We start from the raw sequence: 14,330 nt of genomic DNA, 5'->3' as shown, positions 1-14,330 counted from the left end.
ACACAAACTCATAGTAAAGTCCAGAAATGTGAATTTTGCATAAAAACTAATAAAAACATCCCAAAAAGTAGCTAGATCTTACTAAAAACTACCTAAAAATAATGCCAAAAAGCGTATAAATTATCCGCTCATCAATAACCTCGTAAGATATTTCTATGGGTTGATTCTTTCTGATATTCTCTCTCACTCATTATGCATTTAGATGTGATTATATCCACATTTGACTATGGCCAGTGGCTCTATTAGTGCCTATGATACCGGTTCCTAATTAGTAATTAGTAATATGAATATCTGAATTTGGTTATCACTTGGGTCAAGTCATTACAATTTGTCTTTTCTCTTTTAATCTTAACATAATGTGCTTTATTGTATGATATTGATTTAGAAACCATGGCTATAAATTCTGTGATTCTTTATAATCTTATCCACGAAATAATTTAGAATGGCATTTAGATACTTGTTTGCCTTCTTGTTGGCTTTATGCCTCTCACACCCTCATTCTGTTCTTGTTACACAGAATTTGCCATACAAAGCTGTGAATCTAGGAAACTGGTTGCTTGCTGAGGGATGGATGAAACCTTCTCCCTTTGATGGAATTGCCAACAAAGATCTCTTGTTATGATTCTTTCTTTATTAGGGTCCACTTCATTTGTAAATTTAATAGAACTGCTTATGATTTCAGGATGGAACTCAAGTGCAGCTAATGCCCACTAAGTTCCAGAAATATCTCGCCGCAGAAAATGGAGGAGGAGCTGATGTTGTTGCTAACTGTGCTTCAGCTTCAGCTTGGGAAACATTCAAGGTACGTTGCTATATTTGAAAGAATTCCAATTAGATCCATTTTTTTATGCTTTTGGAATTTCATTCGCGTAAACCAAAACTGTTCTGTGCTTTTTTGCAGCTATGGAGGGTAAGTGACACCTCCTTCAATTTTAGAGTGTGTAACAAGCAATTTCTTGGGCTAGAAAATCAAGGTAGTGGAAGGTTCAATTAGAGACATCAGTGACAGCAGATTATGCAGGCACTAATTGAGATGAGCATGGTTCCAAAGATACTCATCGTATTTGGCTTTTTTTTTTCTTTTAAGTACATGTATTTTGTTAAGGATCTTTTATTTAATTAATTTATCATATTTTGTTATGTGAATTAAAGAGTTATATAATAGTATATTTTAACTTGATAATATATATTCAAGTAGAATATGTTAAGGTTTTGTTTCTTTTATCATATTTTTAATTTTATTGTATCAAATTTTAATGAAATGCTTAAATTATTGTACCGATAGCTAATAAATAGTGACAAAATGTACCTGGTACTATCACAAGTATAACAACTCGGATTTTTTTTTAAAATTAAGTAATTAGTTATTTATAAGTTATCATATTATATTGAGATTTTATTTTTAAGAAATCTATTTTTTTTAACAAAGATAATTAAATAAAAAATTATGATTATTAAAATTTAATTTAAATATAACTTATTTTATTAGTTTGAACTATTTACTAAAAACTATTTCGATAGACAAAAATTAAGTTAATCTTTTATAGTTATTATTATTATTATTATGCTTCCTTTGGCCGAAGCCTTAAGGAAACCTAAGGAAAGATAAGGAAAGCCAAATTTAGCTATTATATATATAAATATGACACATGTATCTTAATAATCATATAATTTCATTACCCTTTTCTTTCTTCCACCGATGCCAAGAATCCATATTCACTTCTCTTCATTTGTCACTGAACTTGAAAGGAAAGAAAGGAACCGAGAGTGAGGAAGAGAGAACCTCCATGACCATAAGGTTTTCGACTTCGATTTCTTGAGATTCGTAACTCCAATAAAAAATCTAATCCGGTAAAAGTGTTCGTATCCTCCTCTTCTACGTATTGGCGTCACTTTTTATCGGTGGAAGTTGACGGTGACGTAGCTCCTCTTCCCCTTGAGTTCGGCCAACTGGAGTTCTAGGAGGCACAGATAATTTCTGAAGCTTTCCTCTTCAGCAGCTCGGTCAAAAAGTTTCTCTTTGTGATCCGTAACCCCAATAAAAAATTTAATCCGATAAAAGTGTTCGTATCTTCCTCCTCTATGTGTTGGCGTTACTTTTGTCCGGTGGAAATTGACGGTGACGTAGCTCCCCTACCCCTTGAGCTTGGCCAACTAGAGTTCTAGGAGGTACACAGGATTCCAGACGTTTTTCCCTTCAGCAGCACGGTCAGAAAGTTTCTCTAGAGTTTCAAGTATTTCGATTACGTACGAAGGTAGGATTTTGATAAATTTTCACCGACTAAATGATATTTGAAAGTAAATTGATGTTTCGATTGAATGTTATTAAAATTTGATTGCATTTCATATTGAATTTTGTTGATATATTGATATTTTGAGGAAATTGTGTTTAGTCAGCTCGAAAATGGATAAATTTTTAAGTTAATATTTTGATAAAAATAAAACAGGTTTTCGGTCTCGTTGAAGGACAAGATATTAGTTTGGAAATTTTGTTTTAAAGGATGTCATTATATTTTTATAAAAAGACTGAAGTTATGTTTATTATTATAAACTAAGTTTTGAAAGGAAAATGCTATTTTGAGTGGACCGGCGAGTGCTGGTCAGACCAGTAGCACGAGTGCTAGTGCCCCTCCCGAGATTATAGAGATTTCCGATGACGAGGACGAGGATCTTGAGGAGTGTTCTGATGTGGTTGTGATCTCCTCTGACGATGACAGCTGAGTCCTGGGTGCTGCGATTGTACCTTTTGATAGTTTTTTTTTTGTGTTAGCCTAGCCTTTGTGTTAATCTCTCACTTTTGGTCAGACTCACTAAGAGAGTAGGTTGTACATAGTGGACTAGGCTAGTTCGGGTGCCAGTTTAGGGGTTTTCTATATGGACCAGGGCCCGGAGTGTTGGGTTGTACATAGTAGTATTTCTGAAGGGTTGTATGCTAACTCAGGATATATATATATATATATATATGTACGACAGTACCTGTATGCTTATGCTTGTGTATGTTTAATTAGTTGTCCTTGCAAGTTTTCTTATAAAAGTTTATCCAAAACTCGATAGTACGCTAACCCGATTACAGGCTTAATAATACATAGTAAAAGTTTCATGTGAACAAGTTGGTGACACTTGATTTCTGGTATGATCATGACTTACTGGGAATTGTGTCGTTACAATTTGGTATCAGAGCAGTTCGTTCCTATTAAAGCCTGGGGATATGGACTGAATCATGCTTCATTGCATTCTCTGAGTTGTGTCTCATGCACATAGGATATCGTTGTGATATGAATTGCATGATTGTCACTGTGTTTCTATTTTAGAGACTATTCACACTTTGCCTGAAATGTTAAGACTGATCACCTTAATATTACATGTTGGGTGTGCACAGAATCTTGATTGCTGCACGGGGACGAGGATATGGTAGGCGTGGTGCAAACCATGCAGAGGAACCGACGAGGGGTGCAGATTCTTTTATAGTTGCAATGAACACCATGGCTGAGGCTGTGCGTGAAACGGCAACTGCTACTACGCGAGCAATTGACCGTTTAGGGGAGAGGAACGGAGATCGTAACGGAGGACGCAATGGTGAGCGTGGTGGAGACGGTAATGATAATGAAGGTGCCGAAAACCGCGATAACCCTATGACACTGGCAACCTTTCTGAAGGTAAATCCGTCCAAGTTTAAGGGGACGCTTGTTGCAACTGAAGCTGACAATTGGTTCCGTGGTATTGAGAAGTCATTGCGAGCGTAACATGTACCAGAAAGATAGTACGTGAAATTTGCAACCTATATGCTGGAGGGAGAAGCTGAACACTGGTGGCATGGAGTGCAACGCTTGTTAAGGCAGGTGGTGGAAGAGATTGACTGGGATACTTTTAAGGAGAAATTTTACAAAAAGTACTTCCCTAGAACTGTTCATGATGCTAAAGAAATGGAACTGATGCAGTTGATACTCGAAAATTTGAGAATTTGTGCCGATTCTCTAAGATCTGTCAGGGTAACCCAGATGATTTTGAGGAATGGAAGTGTTTGAAGTACGCAGGAGGACTCTACGAAGAACTAATGCACTCGTTGGTAGCACTGCAAATACGAAATTTTGCAGAGCTTGTCAATAGGAGTCAATTGGTGGAAGACTATACCAAGAAAGTGGCGGCAGCAAAGATGAATCGTCAAGAATTACCTCCGAAAAATTTTAATCGGTATATAGCCCCTCAGGGAAGGAACTTTAAAATGAATAGGACACTTTCTTATGGGAATCAGCAAGCTAGTAATCTTCCTGCTCGTGACAATATCGATAGGCAAGGACGAGATACTGGAAAGCGACCACAGCCAGCACTAACAAACCTTGTTTGTAATCAATGTGGGAAGAACCATGGTAGGAATCCATGTCGATTGGGTTCGAGCATTTGTTATTTTTGTGGTATGCCTAGACACATAGCGAGAAATTGTGAGAAGAAGATTGCTCAAGATTCAGCTAAATCTCAACAGCCAGGAAGAGTATTTACAATGATGACTTAAGATGCTCGTACTCGAGCTCCCTGACCCAAGGTCAGTATTGTATTAAGACTCGCTCCTTAACTGCACTTTATGTTTCTGGTGCGTCACATTCTTGTATTTCTTTAACTGCTATACGTAAGTTGAGACGAGATGGGGACACACAACATACCTGAGGACTAGAAAATAAGATAAGAACCGTTTACTCGCACTTGCTTACAGGTAATGGAAATGTTGAGGGCAAAATTTTCTTTTAGGATGAAAATTTTTGTTTATAACAATTTTTGAGGACGAAAATTTTTGTAAGGTGGGTAGGATCTCGGATTTTTTTTAAAATTAAGTAATTAGTTATTTATAAGTTATCATATTATATTGAGATTTTGTTTTTAAGAAATCTATTTTTTTTAACAAAGATAATTAAATAAAAAATTATGATTATTGAAGTTTAATTTAAATATAACTTATTTTATTAGTTTAAACTATTTATTAAAAACTATTTTGATAGGCAAAATTAAATTAATTTTTATAATTATTATCATTTGAGTTTGGATTAATTAAGATTATTATATAATTTTGCTATAATAAGATACTTTACATAATTAAAATTATAATTTTAGCAATCTATTAATAATGAACATTTTATAATTTAATTTGGGTAATAAATATTTTAAGTTTAAAATTTGTTAGTATAAATAAATATTGATATTTTTTGATGAATTTAATTTTACTAATATTTTATTATAGATCTTCTATCCTTATGATCATTATGTTATTTATATTAATAACTCATACATACTTATCTTTATATGTATTATTACTTGTGTTTTAATATATTTAATTTTTGTAATTATTCGTTTAAAATATTTATAATTAGACGTGCTGATTCAGCATTTTTTTTGCATGGCACACGCTTTCGATTTCTTGCGATCCGTAATCCCAATAAAAAATCTAATCCGGTAAAAGTGTTCGTATCTTCCTCCTCTACGTGTTGGCGTTACTTTTGTCCGGTGGAAATCGACGGTGACGTAGCTCCCCTACTCCTTGAGCTTGGCCAACTGGAGTTCTAGGAGGTACGGAGGATTCTGGACGTTTTTCCTTCAGCAGCACGGTCAGAAAGTTTCTCTAGAATTTCGAGTATTTCGATTGCATACGAAGGTAGGGTTTTGATAAATTTTCACCGACTAAATGATATTTGAAAGTAAATTGATGTTTGGATTGAATGTTATTGAAATTTGATTGCATTTCATATTGAATTTTGTTGATATATTGATATTTTGATGAAGTTGTGTTTAGTCAGCTCGAGAATGGATAAATTTTTAAGTTAATATTTTGATAAAAATAAAACAGGTTTTCGGTCTCGTTAAAGGACAAGATATTAGTTTCGAAATTTTGTTTTAAAGGAAGTCATTATATATTTATAAAAAGACTGAAGTTATGTTTATTATTATAAACTAAGTTTTGAAAGGAAAATGCTATTTTGAGTTTTTATTCAAAATTACTGCCACAGGAGAGCAGATGTGACATTGTTTGGGCCTTAGTGCCAAATGTAAAGTGGGGACGCCCACAGACTAAGAACTGTTTTCCAGATGTACGCTTATTGATTTGGAAAGTCACACTGTATGCAGCCTAGCCGTACGATTTATAAGCACACTGATGCATTTGGAAAACCATATCTGGGACTCGTGCCCGGGTAATGTCGGGAGCGGGTAGGCAACCGACGCATGAGCTCATGGCCTGCGTTAGGAATAGACATGCATCATTCTTGTTGCACATTTGCATTTTACTTGACATTGTGAAATTGTTTGTGATTGTCTTCTCGTGTTTATACATTCTTTAATGTTATTCTGAATTGTGGTGACTAGATATTTCGTTGTGAATTACTTGAACTGTGGTAATCTTGACTAAACTAACCACCCTCGACCCTACTAAGAACCCCCCAGTTCTTACCCCTTCTCTTCCTCCCCTTCAGATGGAGACCGGAGTTATATTTTACGAGATGGACCCTCCCTATATATACGAGGATATTGTACAACATAGGTTTTATGTAGTAGCTGTGGAGATTAGGACTCGTATGTACATTCTGCGTGATCATCCTTTCCATCACCCGATTGACACTCCACAGTTTAACCCCGACATGCCCTATGAGTTTCCACTGCAGTGGTTCCACCCGGATGCTCCATTTCACCCGTTTCATGATGGGCCGGTGCCTTACCAGCATCCCGATCAGCCTGCGGATCAGGCGGACCCTGAGCCTGAGCCCATGGAGGAGCATTTTTCAGAGCCTGTACCGGAGGAGGACATCCCCGTGGAGCAGATCTCAGTATCTTCATCCGACCCATCTTCTGAGGAGCCACTCACCGCCTCTATTAGTGGACCGACGAGTGCTGGTCAGACCAGTAGCACGAGTGCCAGTGCCCCTCCCGAGATTATAGAGATTTCTGATGACGAGGACGAGGATCCTGAGGAGTGTTCTGATGTGGTTGTGATCTCCTCTGACGATGACAGCTGAGTCCTGGGAGCTGCGGTTGTGCCTTTTGATAGTTTTTTTTTTTTTGTGTTTGCCTAGCCTTTGTGTTAATCTCTCACTTTTGGTCAAACTCACTGAGAGAGTAGGGTGTACATAGTGGACTAGGCTAGTTCGAGTGCCAGTTTAGGGGTTTTTTATATGGACCAGGGCCCGGAGTGTTGGGTTGTACATAGTAGTATTTCTGAAGGGTTGTATGCTAACTCAGGATATATATATACACGACAGTACCTGTATGCTTATGCTTATGTATGTTTAATTAGTTGTCCTTGCAAGTTTTCTTATAAAAGTTTATCCAAAACTTGATAGTACGCTAACCCGATTACAAGCTTAATAATACATAGTAAAGGTTTCATGTGAACAAGTTGGTGACACTTGATTTCTGGTATGATCATGACTTACTAGAAATTGGGTCGTTACAACAAGAAAAAACAACGGTTTTAAAGAAGAGCCAACACCTCAAAATTGATGCCTTAGTAATAAAAGAAGTGGCAATGCTTTCAAAGTGATGTCATAGTTCAGTGCAATATGCAACGTTATCTAGAGTTACTATACTAATAGGATAGGCATCGTTTTTCACTAGTTGTAAAATTATTAAAAAAGACAACGCTTAATAAATGTTGCATTAGAGTCTGACCAAAAGCGTTGTTTTTGTTTTAGAATAGGCAATGCTTTTGAAGAGTTGCTTTTGAGGTAAAAAAGCATTGTTTTGATCTAAGGCAACGACTGTATCTGCAAGGGGTCCAAAAACGTTTTAGGTCTAAAAATGTTGTTATAGATTAAAAGCAACCCTTTATCAACCTTTAGACAACATTTAAAAAATGTTGCCTCAGTCTGAAAATGTTTCTAGTGTTGGAAAGAAAGCTAACTACGATTTGTTTGAGCGATATTAAATCAATAAAGAAGATTTGTTTTTATTTTTAAGTGTGCTTGTCAAATTTCTAATAATAAAAATAAAAATACTAAAAAAAATAAAAAAACTATATTTTTTGAAAAGTTACAATTTACATCTTTTTTAAAAAGATATTTCTTTCTTAAAACAAAGATTTTTTACATAATAAATAAACAAAATGTACTTTTATCTTGTCGCATCCAAACATAATTGATGAATAAAAATATTTTTTCACATAAGATATCCAAACATAAAATTATTTTTACTTTTCTAAAAAATCTTTTAAAAAAGATAACTAATTAAAAAAACAGATATTTTCTTAAAAATTTTTCACCTAAAAAAATATTTCTTTATTAATTTTTTTATTAACTGTAAAAGAAAAATCTAAACTTTGCCAATATTAATAAGTGAGAATATTGGATTTACCATTGTTACCTTAAATGGATCCCCAAATTTAAGATGGTTGAGACAAATCGGATGACAAAGAATTAGAATGCACGTATGCATATTCATTATCACGCATGACGTGTGTGTTGCAGTTAGTTACCATTATTATCATTTTTTTTAAAGAATTATTTTATATATATAATAGTCTAGGGCATGGTCTTTCAATTACTGCTTTCAGTGGCAGATTTAGAAAATTTTGTCAATGGAGACAAATTATACATAATAAGACAATAATTTTTAGGATAAAGTAGTATATTTTTTGCAGAAAATCTTCGCATACAAGCGATTAAGGCTTACAAGCCTTACAAGTCCAAAAAACAAATAACCCCCCAAAACGTGCTCCTAATGTTACGTACCTTTCACGTGCTATATAACAGAACGTGCGAATATATAACTTCCAATTTTCAAAAGATTTAGTTTCCTTCTTCATTCTCCTTCTTGCCAAATTTCTTCGTTCTCCTTCTCGCACATCTTCCCTTGCCTTTCCGATTATTCTTTTCCCTGTGTTTATCACTCATTTTTTCTTCGTTATTGACGTAAGTTTCTCTTTCTGTAGCTCTAGGTTCATTTGTTTTCAATTTTCTAGTTTCTGATATCAAAGTTTGAACTCGTTTTGAAGATAATGGATGATTCAACCTCAGATTGTCAGCTGAATCAGGGCGAAGTGGATTTTAAATTTGAATCAAACGAAGTTCATGAGGTTTGATTTATATTCAGCTTATTACGATTACTCTGAATTTGATATAGTTATTCGTCTATGATTGTCTAGCTGAATAATTCACGAACATTAACTATGAAATTAATGCGAGAACATAAATCTGTGGATTGAATCTAATGTATTAGTTTTGATTAATTATCTGCAATTTATAGCAGACACTCGGGTGTAGATCAGAATTTTTTGGGTGTATTTTAGGGGAAGTGTTGGTGTATTTACAGTTTATGGCTTTTTTTTGTTATTTAAGTTGAATTGTTGTCATTCGGGTGTAGATAAGAAATTATTGGGTGTATTTTTAGTTTTTGACATGGTGTATTCTGCAACCTCTCTGTGTTGTTGATGTCCAGTTTGTTCCGAAGGTTGGAATGACTTTTACCACCCTTGAAGATGCTGGAAAATTTTACAGGGACTACGCCAAGGCTGTAGGTTTTTCTACAAGAGTTTGGAGCACAAATAAGAAGGGAAACAAGATCAAGAATCAATTGATTACATATAGCAGAGAGGGAAAAATGGAAATCTAAAATATCTCCGACCGAGAAGACAAATCCCATAGCTGGTTTAAACTGTCCTGCAAGAATTTATATACACACATTGAAGGATATTGGTGCTTGGATCATTTCAAAGGTTGTGCTGCATCATTCACACCCTTGCTGTCCAAGTAAAGCAGAGATGCTCAAACAGCACAGAAAACTAAGCATGTCCATTCGTCGTACATTAGAGAATAATGAGGAGGCTGGTATTAGACCAAGCAAAACTTACCAATCATTTGTTGCGGCAGCCGGGGGTCACCGCGAGTTAAATTTTATTGAAAAGGACGTGAGGAATTACATTACGAGAGAAGTGCGGAATGTTTCTGAACAAGAAGATGCAAAGGAATTCAGAAAATATTTGTTAAGAATGAAAGAGAAGAATCAGAATTTCTTTTTTGAGCTTGAACTCGAGGATGATTAATCGATTAAGTTGGCTTTTTGGGCCGATGCAAGAAGTAGTGCTGCCTTTGAGTATTTCGGAGATGTTATTTCATTTGACACCACCTACAATACAAACAGGTAATAAACTGTCCATGTTTATGATGCTAAATTAATGTTGTTTTATGAATCTGCCGTAGAGGTGTATATTGGATGTTTTTGGGTGTATAAAATCATTTTTGGGTGTACGTAATGATTTTTCATTCTGCACTATGATAATTTGTTTCAGGTATAATTTGGTTTGTGGTTCTTTTGTTGGGGTGAATCACCATGGTCAGTCAACACTTCTTAGATCCTCTTTGATGAAAAATGAAGAAATTGAATCATTCAAATGGTTATTTCAATATTGGCTTTGTTACCTAGGAGGAAATGCTCCGAAAGGGATTCTCACCAATCAATGCACATCAATGAAAAGGGCTTTAGAGGCTTGTATGCCAACAACAATTCACCATTGGTGTATTTGGCACATCATGAAGAAGATTCCAAGCAAATTAAACGGGTACAAGGGACATGCAGAAATTGAACAAGAAATAGGCCAAGTTGTTTGGAACTCTCATAGTAAAGACTCATTTGATAGGAATTGGAATGATTTTCTGCTGAATTTTGGTCTTGTGGACAACAAGTGGCTGTCAGGTAATGTTGTTTAAAATCTGCAGCAGAGGTGTAAATTGCATGTTTTTCGGGAGTATTTATAGTCTGTTTTTGGGAATATTCTGCAGATCTTTATGAAGACCGTCATATATGGGTTCCAATCTATCTGGATCACCACTTCTGAGCAGGGATGAGAAGCACACAAAGGAGCGAGAGCATGCATTCATTTTTTTTAACAAGTTTATTACCCAGAACAGCTCGCTTATTCAATTTGTCAAAAAATACGATAATTGCCTTGGAAGCAGGGAGCAAGCAGAGAGAGAATCAGATGCTGCAGATTTTCATACGGTCATACAATGTGCAACCAAATCTTCCATTGAAGCTCAGTTTCAAGATGTGTACATGATGAGCGGATAATTTATACGCTTTTTGGCATTATTTTTAGTATGTTTTTAGTATGTTTTAGTTAGTTTTTAGTATGTTTTTATTAGTTTTTAGTTAAAATTCACTTTTCTGGACTTTACTATGATTTTGTGTATTTTTCTATGATTTCAGGTATTTTCTGGCTGAAATTGAGGGACCTGAGCAAAAATCTGATTTAGAGGCTGAAAAGGACTGCAGATGCTGTTGGATTCTGACCTCCCTGCACTCGAAGTGGATTTTCTGGAGCTAAAGAAGCCCAATTGGCACGCTCTCAACGGCGTTAGAAAGTAGACATCCTGGGCTTTCCAGCAATGTATAATAGTTCATACTTTGCTCAAGATTTGATGGCCCAAACCGGCGTTCCAAATCAGCTCAAAACTGCCCGGTGTTAAACGCCGGAACTGGCACAAGAATGGGAGTTAAACGCCCAAACTGGCACAAAAGCTGGCGTTTAACTCCAAGAAAAGTCTCTACACATGAAAGCTTCAATGCTCAGCCCAAGCACACACAAGTGGGCCCGGAAGTGGATTTTTATCTCATTTACTCATCTCTGTAAACCCTAGGCTACTAGTTCTCTACAAATAGGACCTTTTACTATTGTATTTTGATCTTTTATCAATTTTCGATCTTAGGATCATCTTTGGATGTCTAGTTCTTAGATCATTGGGGGCTGGCCTCTCGGCCATGCCTAAACCTTGTTATTATGTATTTTCAACGGTGGAGTTTCTACACACCATAGATTAAGGTGTGGAGCTCTGCTGTACCTCGAGTATTAATGCAATTACTATTGTTCTTCCATTCAATTCAGCTTGTTCTTATTCTAAGATATTCATTCATACCCAAGAACATGATGAATGTGATGATTATGTGACGCTCATCATCATTCTCACTTATGAACGCGTGCCTGACAACCACTTCCGTTCTACAAGCAAATAAGGCTTGAATGTTTATCTCTTGGATTCCTTAATCGGAATCTTCGTGGTATAAGCTAGAATTGATGGCGACATTAAAGAGAATCCGGAAGGTCTAAACCTTGTCTGTGGTATTCTGAGTAGGATTCAATGATTGAATGACTGTGACGAGCTTCAAACTCCTGAAGGCGGGGCGTTAGTGACAGACGCAAAAGAATCACTGGATTCTATTCCGGCCTGATTGAGAACCGACAGATGAATTCCGCTATGCTGTGACAGAGCATATGCAATCGCTTTCACTGAGAGGATGGGAGAACAATCTCTGTGGGATCAACCCTTACTCGCGTAAGGTTTATTACTTGGATGACCCAGTGCACTTGCTGGTTAGTTGTGCGAAGTTGTAAAATTATGTTTAGACCATGGTATTGAGCACCAAGTATTTGGAGCCATTACCGGGGACTGTTTGAGTTGTGAAAAGAATGACTCACAATTTCGTGCACCAAATTTTTGGCGCCGTTGCTGGGGATTGTTGAGTTTGGACAACTGACGGTTCATCTTGTTGCTTAGATTAGGTATTTTTCAGAGTTCTTAAGAATGAATTCTAGAGTTTCATGATGATCTGTTGAAATCTGGCTGGCTGAGAAGCCATGTCTAATCTTATTGGACCAAGGTTTCAACTGATCATCACAAGAGCTTATTGATCTCTATCAATCTTGCTATTGGAGCAATGATCTGCTAAGGCTTGGCTGGCCATTGGCCATGTCTAGTGTTTTGGACCGAAGCTTTCTTTGAAAGCTTGGCTGGCTATGAAGCCATGTCTAATTCCTGGACCGGAGTCTTAGACTAACATTGCATGATTCCTGGAATTCTCATTAAGAATTTTGATACCTTTATTTTCTTTCCCACTTAATTTTCGAAAAATCCAAAAAAATTTACAAAATCATAAAAATAAAAAATATTGTATGTTTCTTGTTGAGTCTAGTGTCTCATGTTAAGTTTGGTGTCAATTGCATGTTTCTGTTCTTCTTGCATTCATTCATGTGTCTTAAGTGATCTTCAAGATGTTCTTGATGATTTCATTGCTCTGATCTTTAAAATTCTTTTGTCTTGAGTGTTTTGTTGTTTCTCATATGCATTCTCATTTTGTTAGTGTCAATAGTATACAAACTGCTAAGTTTGGTGTCTTGCATGCATTGTTATTTGATTTTAGTTGCATTTTGATTATTCCTCATTATTAAAAATCCAAAAAAAAAATTTTAATTTGTGTCTTTTCAAGTCAATAATACAGAGAATTGAAGATTCAGAACATTCAGCAGAGGAATTACACAGAAAAAGCTGGGCATTCAAAACGCCCAGTGAGGAAGGCAAACTGGCATTTAAACGCCATCCAGGGTACCTGGCTGGGCGTTTAACGCCCAAAAGGGTAGTGTTTTGGGCGTTAAACGCCAGAATGTGCACCATTCTGGGCGTTTAACGCCAGGTTGGCACAAGAGGGAAGATTTTGTTTTCAATTCAAATTTTTTTTAAGTTTTCAAAATCTTTTCAAAATCAAATCTTTTTCAAATCAAATCTTTTCAATCAAATCTTTTTCAAAATCAATTTCTTTCTATTTTCAAAAATACTTGCTATCAATTAATGATTTGATTCAACATTTCAAGTATGTTGCCTTTTCTGTTGAGAAAGGTTTAATGTTTGAATCATATCTTTTCTTGTTAGCTAAGTCATTAATTTTTAAAATCAAATCTTTTTAAATTGTTTTTCAAATCATATCTTTTTTTTATCACATCTTTTTAAAAATAGTTTTCAATCATATCTTTTTTATTTCTAATTTCAAATTTTTCAAAAATCATTTGATTTCTTTTCCACTTTTAGTTTTCAAAAATCATCAATCAATTTTTCAAAAGGTTTTTAAAAATCTTTTACTTAATTTTCGAAAATTTCTTCCTTCTTCTCACATCCTTCTATTTATGGACTAACACTACTCCTCAATGCACAATTTGAACTCCATCTTTCATTGATAAGTTCGAATTTTCTACCTCTTCCTTATATTTTTCTTTTCCTCTGACACCTCAAGGAATCTCTATACTGTGACATAGAGGATTCCATATTTTTTTCTTCTCTTCTCTTTCATATGAGCAGGAGCAAAGACAAAAGCATTCTTGTTGAGGCTGACCCTGAACCTGAAAGGACCTTGAAGCGAAAGCTAAGAGAAGCTAAGGCACAACTCTCTGTAGAGGACCTAACAGAAATCTTCAAAGAAGAAGAACCCATGGCAGCCAAAAACAACAACAATGCCAACAATGCAAGGAAGGTGCTGGGTGACTTTACTGCACCTACTCCCGACTTCTATGGGAGAAGCATCTCTATCCCTGC

General features: G+C 35.6%; 1 long non-coding RNA gene across 1 annotated transcript; it reads left to right on the top strand.

Moving 5' to 3' along the window:
* Positions 1-239: 239 nt before the first annotated feature.
* Positions 240-1,151, top strand: LOC110281221 (uncharacterized). Its single transcript, XR_002375873.2, has 2 exons — positions 240-802; positions 902-1,151. It is a non-coding gene; the product is annotated as an uncharacterized LOC110281221 (long non-coding RNA).
* Positions 1,152-14,330: the final 13,179 nt, after the last annotated feature.

Source organism: Arachis duranensis, chromosome 5, assembly GCF_000817695.3.
Source record: "Arachis duranensis cultivar V14167 chromosome 5, aradu.V14167.gnm2.J7QH, whole genome shotgun sequence".
Taxonomy (NCBI): domain Eukaryota; kingdom Viridiplantae; phylum Streptophyta; class Magnoliopsida; order Fabales; family Fabaceae; genus Arachis; species Arachis duranensis.
Note: the sequence above shows the minus strand (reverse complement) of the source record. Positions and strands in the feature narration are given on the sequence as shown.